Source organism: Arvicola amphibius, chromosome 12, assembly GCF_903992535.2.
Source record: "Arvicola amphibius chromosome 12, mArvAmp1.2, whole genome shotgun sequence".
Taxonomy (NCBI): Eukaryota; Metazoa; Chordata; class Mammalia; order Rodentia; family Cricetidae; genus Arvicola; species Arvicola amphibius.
The window spans coordinates 5259779-5272580 of NC_052058.2; the positions used below are offsets into that span (position 1 = coordinate 5259779).

The window sequence follows — 12802 nt, forward strand, 5'->3', positions numbered from 1 at the left end:
GCACCAAGGAGATAGAGACAGGCTCACATCTGAGGCTTGGTTGGACAGTTAATCCAGCCTAGTCAGTGAGTCCTGCTCCTGTGGGAGACCCTATTTCAAGGAGCCGAGTGGACAGTACCTGAGGAACACTATGTGAAGCTGATCTCCGGCACACACCCATACACGCATCCGCATCCAGGTGTGAATACACACAAGCACACTCACACGTTAAGTGTTGTTGCTGCTGCCAGGCTCTGATCCTCAGTTGTCAGGCAGTGTCCTCAGCTTCCCACAGATCATTCCGGTGACTCTCCCGGGAATTCCAGGCCTGCGGCCTCCAGCTGGGGCTGGCCTCAAACTGGTAGAGCTGGATCTGCCTCTTGGTATAGGAGGTTCTCCTCTGCCTCTGAGTGCTAGGACCTAGGATGAGCACCACCATGCTCAGCTGGGCTCTCTTCTTGGTGTCTCTTGTCCAGCTTCTTGTAGTAAGCAGCTGCTAAATTCTCCACCTCCCCATCCTGAAGATGTCTGTCGTTGGAGCTCCCGGGTTCCAATCACATGAGCCACACCATAAGTCCCCTTTCATGATTGTGCATGGCCGTGAGATAGGCAGAACCTGAGCTACATCACAGTGGAAGGTTCTCAGACTCTACCCATGTGGGATTTTCAGAAACAGCCAATTAAACAAAACCCTGAATGTCTATGGTAGTTTTCAGGAAGCCAACTCTTTCCAACAGGGGGAAAAAAATCTATCTGGGAGGTGATAGCATTTTGAGACAAGCTGTGTCATTACCTGGGTCCAAACAAGCTGTACAGGCAGGGCCAACGTGGCCCAGTAACAAGTCTTTGTATAAGAAAAATTTCAACAAATTTACCTTCTTAAGTGGTTCCAAAGGAAAAATTCAAGTAGAAGTCATTTAGTAATGGCTTTGGTGAATAGATAAGCATCATTTCAGGTTGGTACATCTAATTAAGAGAACGAGTTCTTCTATCCGCCAAGAATCACTTGCCAACAAAATACAAGCAGACTTGAGCACAGGTGTTCTTGCTATTTTTAGAATTTTCCAGTCAAGGGTGTCTGACTTGTTTCAATTTTTATTGTTTTGGTCAGTCAGTCTAGAGAAGAAACCAAAGAAATACAAAGAAATGAGGCTGCTGATTCCTTGAGTGGCCAGATGCCACAGTTAGTCACCCGGCGGCACCGTTCCTCGTGCTTCGGGAAACATTGTCTCTGCACCCTGCCACCTTGATGATATCTGCCATTGCTTGTCGGCAGAAGTAAAGATGCCCACATCACATGAGAAAGGCCCTCTGAAAACTAACATGCACTGCTTTAGTCTGCGTCTCTGTTGCTGTGAGAAAATGCAGACCCAAAGCCCCCGGGGGAAGAGGGCTTATTTCACCCTACGGCCACAGCTAACTTCCAGTGCACACGGGTGAGGGCGCCCACAAAGGTCTGAAGAAGCACCCGATCCTCAGCAGCTGGAGTCCTGGGAGGGCTGGTAGTTGCCCTATGTGGGTGTTTGAATGAAACTCTGGTCCCCTGGAAGAGCAGCGAGCACTCCTGATGATCCAGCGTCTCTCCAGCTTCTGGAAGTTCAAATTCTAAACAGACATACATGGAGACAGCTCACTGGGAAGAGACAGCAGGGGAAGGCACTTAGTGTAGACCTAAGTGGGTCAGACCTTCCTGCAGCCCTGCCCTGTAAGGTTCAAAATGATGTAAAAAGAAACCAAGTGAAACTTCAGCTGATATAACACTTCCAGACAACAGAAGTCTGTGTGAAGCCAAGGATCACAAACCATCCAGATGTTCAACAATGCAAGGTTCATAATTTACGAATGACAAAGACTTATGCCCACTGCTCAGCTAGAGAGCAAGGTTGAGACAGGTCACAGAGTCTCACACGTCAAGCACACGCCAGTACTACTGGCCTTCCGTCTAGAGCATATCAAGCACACTTTGCACAGGGAACGGCTCTCATTAGTGCTCCCTGGCGGGCTGCTTCTCACTATTCGTTCATCAGCTCAGCAGAGAACTGAGTTCTACGGCTACCCGACAGCCACCAGGCCTTCCCACGGCCATCCTGTATTGTTATTACTTATTTACATATGGCATTTCTTTCCCACCACTAATGTATAAAGCACATATGTATGAGGTCAGTGGTGGGTGGGGCCACACCTCTATCAGGACTAGAGGCCATATCCTAGGCCTTTGTGTAAAGGCTGGTTTCACTGCAGGACCCCAAAGAATGACTTGGGGGGTTCTCTGGATCCCTATGTCCCTTTTCCCACATTAAATAAATCTCCTTTTTCTGTATTGTATACAATATTCTGTCTGTGTGTATGCCCGAAGGGCAGAAAAGGGCACCAGACCTCATTACAGATGGTTGTGAGCCACCAGGTGGTTGCTGGGAATTGAACTCAGGACCTTTGGAAAAGCAGGCAATGTTCTTAACCGCTGAGCCATCTCTCCAGCCCTCTGCTTTCCCCTTTTAACTTGGCTCTTTTAACTGGATTATTGAGGATAGGTGGCTAGACCTGGCTTGGGACATCCACCTTTGATAACATATTTGCTTTCATTTAACTAGTCCTCTCTCTCTCTCTCTCTCTCTCTCTCTCTCTCTCTCTCTCTCTCTCTCTCTCTCTCTGTGTGTGTGTGTGTGTGTGTGTGTGAGTGTATGTGTGAGTAAGTGTATGAGAGAGAGAGAGAGAGAGAGAGAGAGAGAGAGAGAGAGAGAGAGAGAGAGAGGCTTTCTGTCAAGTGGGCCTGATGAGCTATCTTGCCAGCACCATTTTCAGTTTTATCTTCAGGGCAATAGGAAACACTGAAAGAATTAAACTTAAACTTGGAATGAACCAGACTGGGTTTTGAAAACTGTCCTGTCTGTGGACAGGTTACTCTCTCCAAACACTGCTGAATGACCCTGATGCAGACTGTGAATCTGAGACAGGGAGGCCAGCAAGGGCGTGGGGGCTGTCACCTAGCAGTGACTCTAGTGGCTTCAGGAAGGGCCCTGGGTGGAGAGGAGCTTGAGTGTCCCCATGGCTCAACTCATCAGATGGAACTGCCATCCCTGCCCTGCAGGTAGATGCAGTTTTTAAAAGAGCAGAAATCACCTTCCCAATGACATTCCCTGTGATGAGAGTGTTAGCTGTCTACTGACAGAATTCAGAATTGGCAGGAAGATGGGCTGCTGGACACGCCTGCGGTGGATTGTCTCCATAGCCTTAACTGAAAGACTTGCCCACCACGGGTGGCCCTGTCCCCTGACTAGGATCCTGCACTGTGTAAATGGAGAAGGGGCTGAACAAGAGTGTGCATCCTTACTCCATGCTTCCTAACTGGGAACGGTCTGCGACCACTGTCTACAAGCTCCTGCTGCCTTGACCATGACTGTCTGCACGGTGACGCACGGCAGCCTTGAACTGCCAGTCGCAGTAAACCCTTTTCCCTTGAATCAGCTTTGCTCTCATTCCATCCCAAGTCCCCAAGTGTCTGCCTGAACGAGTACTGGCAGAGGGAACGGTAATCAGAAAACAAAGGCAGCCTCCTGCGGTTGAGATAGACACTGGAAGGGAAGGGGTGGCTGGTAGGGCAGGGGTGGGGGAGGACACCTCCCCCAGGCTGTGGGGCCCTTGCTGGGTGAACCTGAGGTAGCTCCAGGGTGCTTGAGGGCAGGGGCAGAAGAGACAGACAGGCTTCTTCTCCACCTTGACTCTTGCCTCATCTCAGACAGACCTGTCTCTTTCCCGGGTTTGTGCAACCTAACGGTTAGCCTCAGACAGCCCCGGAGCCTGTGAGCAAGCCCTGTCTCTCAAACAAAGGCCTGGAAGGGAAATGGCAGGAGGAACGCCAACTCTTCTCTCAGTGAACATTTAAATGCTGGTTTTCCTCAAGGAGAGGGGCTCATTAAGCCTGAGACCCCTCCTTCAGTCACAGTCCCTGTTTACTAAAAAAACCCAACAGGAAGAAACTCTACAAGGCCAGTTTGAGAAGCAGGGAGTCCACTTCATGTGAGACCTCAAGACTGGAAATTGAATGTTTAATTCATAGAGTAAATTATAAGCGATTACTTCTGCAAGTAACGCCAATGTCCTTAAAATTATTCTTTAACTGAGGAAAAGTTTTTTTTTTTTTGACCTTTGGAGAAAATGCTTGCTTCTAGCCATGACTAAAAAGAGGTCCTTCTCTCTCCCTCTGTTGTGTTAAGAATCTTTTCTTCTTTATAGGGAAGCACCACAGTGATTTATACTGTCATAAAAGCCTGGAATCCTTTTGAGGTTAAGCTACTCAGCTATTCAACTTTTACTACAGAAACTTTGAAATTCAAAAAGAAAAAATAATGTAAGTTTTTTGAAGGACATGTGTTGCTGTAGGTGAACCCGTTAATTAAAAGTGATTGCCTGCTAGGAAATCAGACTTTAAAAAGTTTCGCGAATTTATTAGAGCCTGAAGGTATCTTTGTATGCACAGAGCCTCACGAGCCATCTATGCAATTTGGTTTCAGATCTGCTTAAAGCCTCCCGACACTCCCAGTGCAGCCAGCAGCTCGGCTAGGCTAGCATTCATATGTGTTTTGGCTAATTGAATTATGTGAAAACACACACTAATGAAGCCTTAGCAGGGGTGTTTGCCGAGTAATCCTTGTCTAATTTCCTGTAAATTAGCGGTGTCTATTTTTTTTTTTAAACCACAGATTGATGTGTTAGGGAAAAGCTACCTCCTTGGGGGCTGGGGGCGGGGACCAACACATGGTAAAATATTGGGCTTTATTTTTGCATACTTAGAAAACAGTCTGTGCTCTGACAGCCACAGTGTGGGAGAGACCTAAACAAGATTTTTAATAATAATATTTAAATGCACCATTCCAGAAAAAAATTACATGCAATTATCCAATCAAATTAATAAGTAAATTATTAATCTTCTCTAAAACATTCAGAGTTCTGATTCCCTTTCCTTTTCAAACACTTTTAAGAACAATTGTGTTTGGTTTGGGCTTAATAAGGATTATTATTTAATGGTCCTATTTGGTGGGTTGTTTTTTTCAGCATGTCTATTTAGAAATATTGCCTCATACCATTTGTTGCTGTGATTCTGTGGTCTCTGGATGCCGTTATTTGAGAAATACATTCTGCAAGCTCTGTAGCTGTTTTTCAGAGTAACCGGGGGAACTATCAAACTCTGCTTACGGGAGAGATGGGCAGAGGGGAGACACCAAGCTCAGGGCTCACCGGACTGCAATCTGCTAATTGCCTACCGGGAATGGGCAACCAGGGCGCTCCCTGCAGTTGCCTGGAGGGTCACAGACACCCGTGGGGCTCGTTCTCCCGGCTCCCTCGCACAGTGCACTACAGAGGATGAGCTCAACTGGAGGAGCCCGGCTGGCACGGAGCTCACGACTAAGCTCCTGGCCCTGGTTTGTCCCTTGGAAAGAATTGCGCCAGGAGGCCAATGTGAAAGTCTGCGAAGCTGAAGCTTGTCAGACAGATCCAAGGGCCACACATCCTAAAAACAGTCCAGCAAAGTTTGCATGCACTTGAAATACGAGACTATGCCCACCCACACCCTGAAACATAGGTGCCCCTTGCGCAATTAGAAGGGATAAAGGACACTTCATCAAAGAAACAGTAATAGGATTAATATTTTATTATTTTTTCTTTATTATTTTTAAGAGGGGGTCCCCATTGTTATGGTTTTGGTCCCTATCCCTTTAAGAGACAAGCCACGCCCACTCCCTCCCCCATCCGCTGAGGCAGGCTGATCTTCAGCTTCCGGCCTGAGCTTGCTCTCTTTTCTATCTTCCTCTCGGAGAGGCAGCTTCGCCTCTGCCTCTCTCCCCACTTCTCTGCCCCCCCTCTCCCTTCCCCCCTTCTCTTCTTCTTCGTCGTCGTCTTCGTCTTCTTCCTCCTCCTCCTCTTTCTTCTTCTTTGTTTTTTGTTTTTAGTAACAGCCCCATTCCAATTTATTGTATAAGCCTTCAGGCCATGTTTAGCAGAGTCCATTTCAAAGTTCATGCTACCAGTCATTGGTTTCTCTTCATGTCGCCAGCCCTTGTCAGTCTCAGTTTCCAACCTTTGTCAAAGAAATCCCCTAAAGCAAGACAGCATTAGAGAGCAAAGGCATGCATGCCTCAGGGCGGGGCCTGGGCCTGGCCTCTTCTGATTTAACTGTATCTCCATACCACACTGCCAAACTATTGTAACCAGAGTCTCCTGCCACCAGCTGACTGCTGACTGCCAACCTTGGAGAGCGTCTAGGCCACAGAGTCCCTTGCCCTTGTGGTGTTTATTAGGGACTGCTCATAGGAGCAGCACCTTAGGGGGCGGGAGTGAGAAGCCAAGTCATGTAAAAGACTCAGTGCCAGCCCCAAGCCACACTGCTTGGAGTTCTGAACCATGGAAGCCCCTCGGGCTTTACCAGCTGGCCTGAGGCACAGGTCCATATTCTCCAGTTGGAGCAGCAGTGGGTGGCGCCAGGCCTTCCCTGCGGAGGTTGTTACATGGGTCTTGTATGTAGAATAAGCTCCACACTGAGAGGGATTTGGAGGAACACATATTGACGTTCATCACACTCACCTCCCAGTTTGGGGTCTTTACTTTTGACATGCACTTTGGCAGCGGGACGGACTGGTCTCCTTGTCTGGTCTTGCGAGTTACCTAGGAGTCAGGGTACACAGGCTATGGGTGCCGTTCTGTGTCTGAATTAGCTGAGTGGCTCTATAGATCTCCATTCCCCTATCCCTTCCTCACCCCGTTCCTATTCTCCTATCCTAGACCCCAGCACACACACACACACACACACACACACACACACACACCAGTTCTCTGGAACTCAAGTAATATATCCAGAGTTTGCAGCCTCCCATCAGTTCTGTGTATGTATCCAGCCCTGGGCTCCAGTCTAAACCAGAGTCCCCAGCCTTGTATTCCTCCACCAGAGGAAGCCAGACAGTATTCTGTCCTTTAATGAACTCACTCAGCAGCTCCCATCAACGGTAAAGTGAGAAGCCCCATTCTTTTCTGGTTTGCCGGGGATTGTTAGTCTTTCTGATAAACTCAGACAATGCACTATGTATTCATTTGTGCTGCGTGTCCACATGTGCTTGGCACACAAGCATTTTTGCTGAATGGGTTCGTGTCAGCTGCTTATCAGTTCTTCCTCTAACAGCTGTCCGCAGTCTCCTGGAAACCCACGGCCATACCTGCATTCACTCATTCACTCTCCACCCATGCATTCAGCACAGTTGCTATTCCATGTCAGACATGCCCACATCACTACAGATGGGCTCTCATCACTAACTGGAGTTCCTGTGTCAGGCAGCAGCCAGACACCTTAGTGCCAATTCGAACATGACCACCAAAAGCTGAAATCAAGTCCCATAGAGAATAACTACCTTTTTTCTACACACTAAGAAACACAATAGTCAACTACTTTAATTCATGTGAAAAACAAATTCTGTGCTCAGTCCATTTGTGTGTGTGTGTGTGTGTGTGTGCATGCCTGTGCAAATATGCATACACATGCATTTGCGCATCTGTGGCGGCCAGAGGTCAACTTCAGGTATCATTCCTTGAGTGATGCCCACCTTGGGTTTTTTGTTTTGTGTTTGTTTGTTTGAGACAAGGTCTCAAGGTCTCTTATGGGCTTGGAGTTCATCCATTAGGCTGGGCTGTCTGGCCAGGGAGCCGTGAATTCTCCTGTCTCTGCCTCCTCAGCCCCGAGATTACAAGCATGGGATATCACGGCTAGTTTCTATGTTTTTCTTTTTTGTGTGGGTTCTGAGGGTTGAACTCAGACCCTCACACACTCATGGTGGTACTTTATGGTTCAGCCCTCTCCCTAGCCATCTGTCTCCCCTGGCAACATACTACATTTTCCAAATAATTTCACTGGATCATTGAATAATAAAAGCTCTTAGCTAATAACATCTTTTAATTTTATTTGTGTTTTCATCTCTGTTAAAGTCCAAAAACCTGGCGACTGAGATAGAGAGGATTGGACCAAGGGATCCCAGGCAAAGGAAAGACCAAGCCCATCCCAGCCATTTAGCCCAAAGCAGGAAAGCACAGCTAAACTGAGCGGGTGGAGAAGTTTGTGTTTTCTACAATACATGAGCCACCAGCTAGTCTCAGCTTGTCTGCAGTGCGTCTGGTTAGTAACACCAATTGATGACACCAGGCTACCTGGCTCTGCAGCTTCTGGGAATTCTCCTGTCTCCACTTCCCATCTTGCCATGGGAACTCTGGGATTGTAGACATCCAGCAGCAAGTGCTGCCTAGTGTGGGTTCTGGAGATTTGAACTTGGGTCCTCGACTTGGGGAACAAGTATCTTACCTGTGAACTGTCTGCCCAGCCAGGGAATATCTTTCTAATTGTTTAGCTGCCTTTCAGCATTGCCCTCTCTTGCCTTCAGTGCTCAGATCGGTGTCTGTAAGTATGGTATTCTAGCTAATGAGTGCCTCTCTAGCCAACATGCACCGGGAAGGAAGCCTGGCTCTCACCAGTGAGTGTCCCCACTGCTCTATATGATGAAAACCGCCCTGCCCTGAGCCTTGTGAGAGAGCAAACATGGCCTTGGAGACTGAGAGTAGGGTGACAGCCAGGACAACAGGCTCAGACCAGCTCTAGAAAGCTCCATCCTCATAAATTACATCTCCTCTTTTCTTCCCTTTGACTTCCCAGTCCTTTCAGCCCTTCCGGCCTTTTCCTGGACGGTGACTATGGTGTGAGCTGGAAATAAAAATAGAAAGCTAGGCTTAAAAAATACTGTGTGTGAAGATTTAACCCCAGGGATGATTTATAGGACAATATTTTTTAAATCATTTGAGGACCAGCAAGATGGCTCAGCAGCTAAAGGCCCTTACTGCAAAGCCTGACAGCCCAGTTCTCCATCCCCGGGCTCACAAGGTGAAAGGAGAGAAATGACTCTTTCGAGTTGTCCTCTGACCTCCACATGTCCTCTGTGATGGTTACACACACACACACACACACACACACCACACACACACACACACACACACACATACATACAAATATAAATAAATAAATGCAAGAAGGGCTGGCAATATGGCTCAGCAGTAAGAGCAGACCTTGCTCTTGCTGATGATTGGAGTTTGGTCCCCAGCACCCACAGGGCAGCTCACAACTGCTTATTACTCCAGCTCCAGGGGATGTGATGTCCTCTTCTGGCCTCCAAGGGCACCACACAGGTATGCATACACACAAACACACATACATACATATAAAAGATAACAACAATAAATCTTAAATCAATAAGGATGAACAGATGTTGTCTTAGTCCGTGTCCTATCACTGTGAAGAGGCACCATGACCGTGGCAACTCTAATAAAGGAAAAAATTAATTGGAGCTGACTTAAAGTGCAGAGGTTTAGCCCATTATCACCATGGCGGGCAGCATGGCTTAATGCAGGCAGACATAGAGCAGGAGAAGTGGCTTGACAGCTTTACATCTGGATCCACAGTAATAAAAAGAAGAAGGAAGGAAGGAAGGAAGGAAGGAAGGAAGGAAGGAAGGAAGGAAGGAAGAAAGGAAGAAGGAAAGAGACACTGGAACTAGTTTAAGCATTTGAGACCCCAAAGCCCACCCCCAGTGACATACTTCCTCCAACAAGGCCACATGCCCTAATCCTTTCAAATAGCAACAGTCCTTATTAGTCCCTGGGGCCATTTTCATTCAGACACCACAGGCGCCTGTGCATTTCTGTGCACATTTCTTATGGAAAGAACTGGCCCTGTAATGTGAACATATTCAACAGCACTGAATACTTCTAAGCAGTTAAGACTGTAACTTTCACGTTCTGTTTGTTTCATCATGGTTAACTTCTAAAGGGAGTAAACAGAGCCTGGGCAATGTATTCTTTGAAAGGGGTCTGCATAATGTTTTTGTAGACCAGAAACAATTACCTTAAAATGATTGGCATTTGCTTTTTTTTCCTCCTAAGAAGTAGTTTTGGTTACTTATTTCAATACTTTTTAAAGATTTGTTTTGAGTGTGTGTGTGTGTGTGTAGGTGTGTGTGTATGTGTGTGTGTGTGTGTGTACATGTGTTCAGATGTATGCTGACTGGAGGCCCAAGAATGATGTCATCTGTCTTTCCCTCATCATTCTCCTGTACCTTTTGAGACAGGGTTTATCACCTAACCTGAAGCACATCCAGTAAGCTAGGCTGGCCAGCCAATGAGCTTCAGGGATCCACCTCCCTCTATGTCCTGTGTTACAGCACTAGCATGAAATGGCTTTCTATGTAGGGTCTAAGTATTCAAATTCCAATTCTCCAGCTTGCACAGGGCCATTTGCCTCACTGGGTCATGTCCCTAGGCTCAATCTCATTTCCAGAGTTATCATTTTATGCAACTCTATAATTTTATTTCCTCCAGGAGTCACAGATTCCCTCTCGGAGCTTCTAGGTGTTTCCTTTAGGGAATTCTGTACGTATTAAATAAGACAGAGGACAGCATAGTTGTCCATGACAGCATCTAATCTAATTAGCTGCTCTAATCTCTAACCCGTCAGACCGCCTCCATTATCCGTCTTCCACAGATTAGAATGGGGACCTTTTATTCCTTGCAAAAATCAATACCAGGCAGTAGAATTGTGAGAACATTTTAAGTTGGTCAAACAGAAGAGGGGCTGGAGAGATGGCGCAGTGGCTAAGAGTGTGTGATGCTCTTCCAGAGGACCAAGGTTGGTTCCCAGGACCCAGGGCAGGTAACTCACAAAAGCCTGTAACTACAGCTCCAAGGGATCTGACACCATCTCCTGACTTTGACAGGCACCTGAACACATGTGTCCTCTTGTCACCCCCAAACACATGAAGAAGATTCGGATAGTGCTATTTCTGCACAGTCTTATGGGTCTGAAAACTCTCCTCAACTGACTGGACAGCGTCCCTTCTTCATCTCCAGCACAGGTGGCCTCCCTGGGTCAGAACAAAGCTCTTGATCATTATTGGCAAGGTGGCCGGTTTCATCATTTTTCTATAACTTGCTTCTTCCAGTGTGGTCCTGAGGCATTTCTCTGGGGCGGTGGAAGTCGGTGGGGTTGTTCAGTAGAATCCACAGCAGCTGCCTACAAAAGGGTCATTCAAGTTAATTCATCAATAAAGGAAGGTCCTTGGCTTCACAATTAGCATTTATTTTAATCCAAAGGGAAAGCAGGCCCAGGATTTCCATGGCTTTGGGCTTTTTCAGCAAGCATTGCTGCACCAACCTCCCGAAGCTGCCGAGGCTTCTCCTGGAGAGATGCAGCATAGGTTTTCACACTGGAGGAGGGGGACCAGAGGACCACATCCTGAGGGCTCCAAGTCTCAGCCTCTGCTCTAAGCGAAGGAGTTAGGAGAGCGCATCTAACCCAGGCTCTGTGCACTATAGGAGTCAACATCTTTGTTTCTTTTCTGCTATTGTGAATGGAAAATAAAGTAATAAGAAAAAAGCAACCCAAGGGAAAAGGGTTTGTCTTGGCTTACAGTTTCAGAGGGGCATAGTCCTTTATAACAGACAAGGCAGCAGGTGATGGAGGACTCCCATTGGCTAATAAAGAAACTGCCTGGCCCATTTGATTGGCCAGACCTTGGTGGGTGGAGTAGACAGAACAGGAGGAAGGAAGTGGGGTAGATGGCTCAGTCAGATGCCACACCTCTCCTAAGTTAGTCAGACTGCCATGCCTCTCCTCAGAGAGATGCGATGGAGCCAGCCACCAGGTCAGACATGCTGAATCTTTCCGGGTAAGACACCATTCATGGTGTTACACAGATTATTCGATATGGGTTAGTCAAGATGTGAGTAAGAGGCTGAAAATAATGGGCCAGGCAGTATTTAAAAGAATACAGTTTCTGTGTAATTATTTTGGGGCATAAGCTAGCCAGCGATCAGGAGCAGGGCGGCGGGAACGCAGCCCGCAGCTAATCACTACAAGCAGGCAGGGAGGCAGAGTGGCAGACTGCTCACATCTGCCACATTGTGTTTGTTCTCCAGAAGCAGAGAGCAAATGATTATGCTTACCTCAACTTCTCTAGATCAGGATCACGGTACCATCCAGGGAATGGCCCCACACGGTCAGGTTGTGCCTTCCCACTGACATAACCCCTCGTGGAAATCCTCAGGCATGCCTAGGTGCTTCCAGATTGCATCAAGTTGACAATGAGATTAATGGCCACACACATGCTTTCCGAGTCAGTGAACGCTATCATGGGCATTACACGTTTGGTCCTCCTAGCACTAGGGACACCTCCCTGGAGGCTGCTGCACCCACATCAAGAAACCAGAGCCCCAGGGTTGACTTCTCTTATGCCTGAGAAAGTGTGGAGGAGATGTAACCAGAGCAAAGATTCTGCATTTGCTCATAGCCTCCGCTCAGCGGAAATTGTGTAAAGTGTCAGTGGTCACAGTTTGCGTCCACGTGTGAGTCTCACTGGGAGCTTGGTATACAAATCCACCGTATTAGTGTATGTGTGTGTGTGTGTGTGTGTGTGTGTGTGTGTGTGTGTGTGTGTGTATGTGCTTGTGCATGTACATGTGTGTAGGTGTGTGCATATGTGTATGTAGTGTATGTGTGTATGTAGTATGTGTGTGCATTGCATGTAATATGTATATGTAATGTGTGTGTCATGTGTGTATGTATGCAGTAATCAAATACATAACAAGAAGTAATTTAAGGGAGGAGAAGTTTATTCTGGTCCATGGTCTATTGTGGGAGGAAAGGCAAGAGTAACTCAGGACTGTGGCCTGCAGGATGACTGTGAAGCTGTCTGCTCAGGTCTGGGTGAGAACGCAGGAAGCAGGCTGAGCTATAGTCTTCAAG

The 12802-nt window shown here is 47.2% G+C and overlaps 1 long non-coding RNA gene across 5 annotated transcripts; it reads right to left on the bottom strand.

Moving 5' to 3' along the window:
- Positions 1–5868: 5868 nt before the first annotated feature.
- On the bottom strand, positions 5869–12456 carry LOC119827465. 5 transcript variants are annotated; one of them, XR_005287678.1, is made up of 5 exons: positions 12004–12456; positions 11213–11399; positions 10780–11071; positions 6559–6639; positions 5869–6073 (listed from the first exon to the last, which is right to left on the bottom strand). It is a non-coding gene; the product is annotated as an uncharacterized LOC119827465 (long non-coding RNA). The 5 variants fall into 5 exon arrangements; XR_005287677.1 differs by having other exon boundaries at positions 10721–11071; XR_005287676.1 differs by having other exon boundaries at positions 5869–6639.
- Positions 12457–12802: the final 346 nt, after the last annotated feature.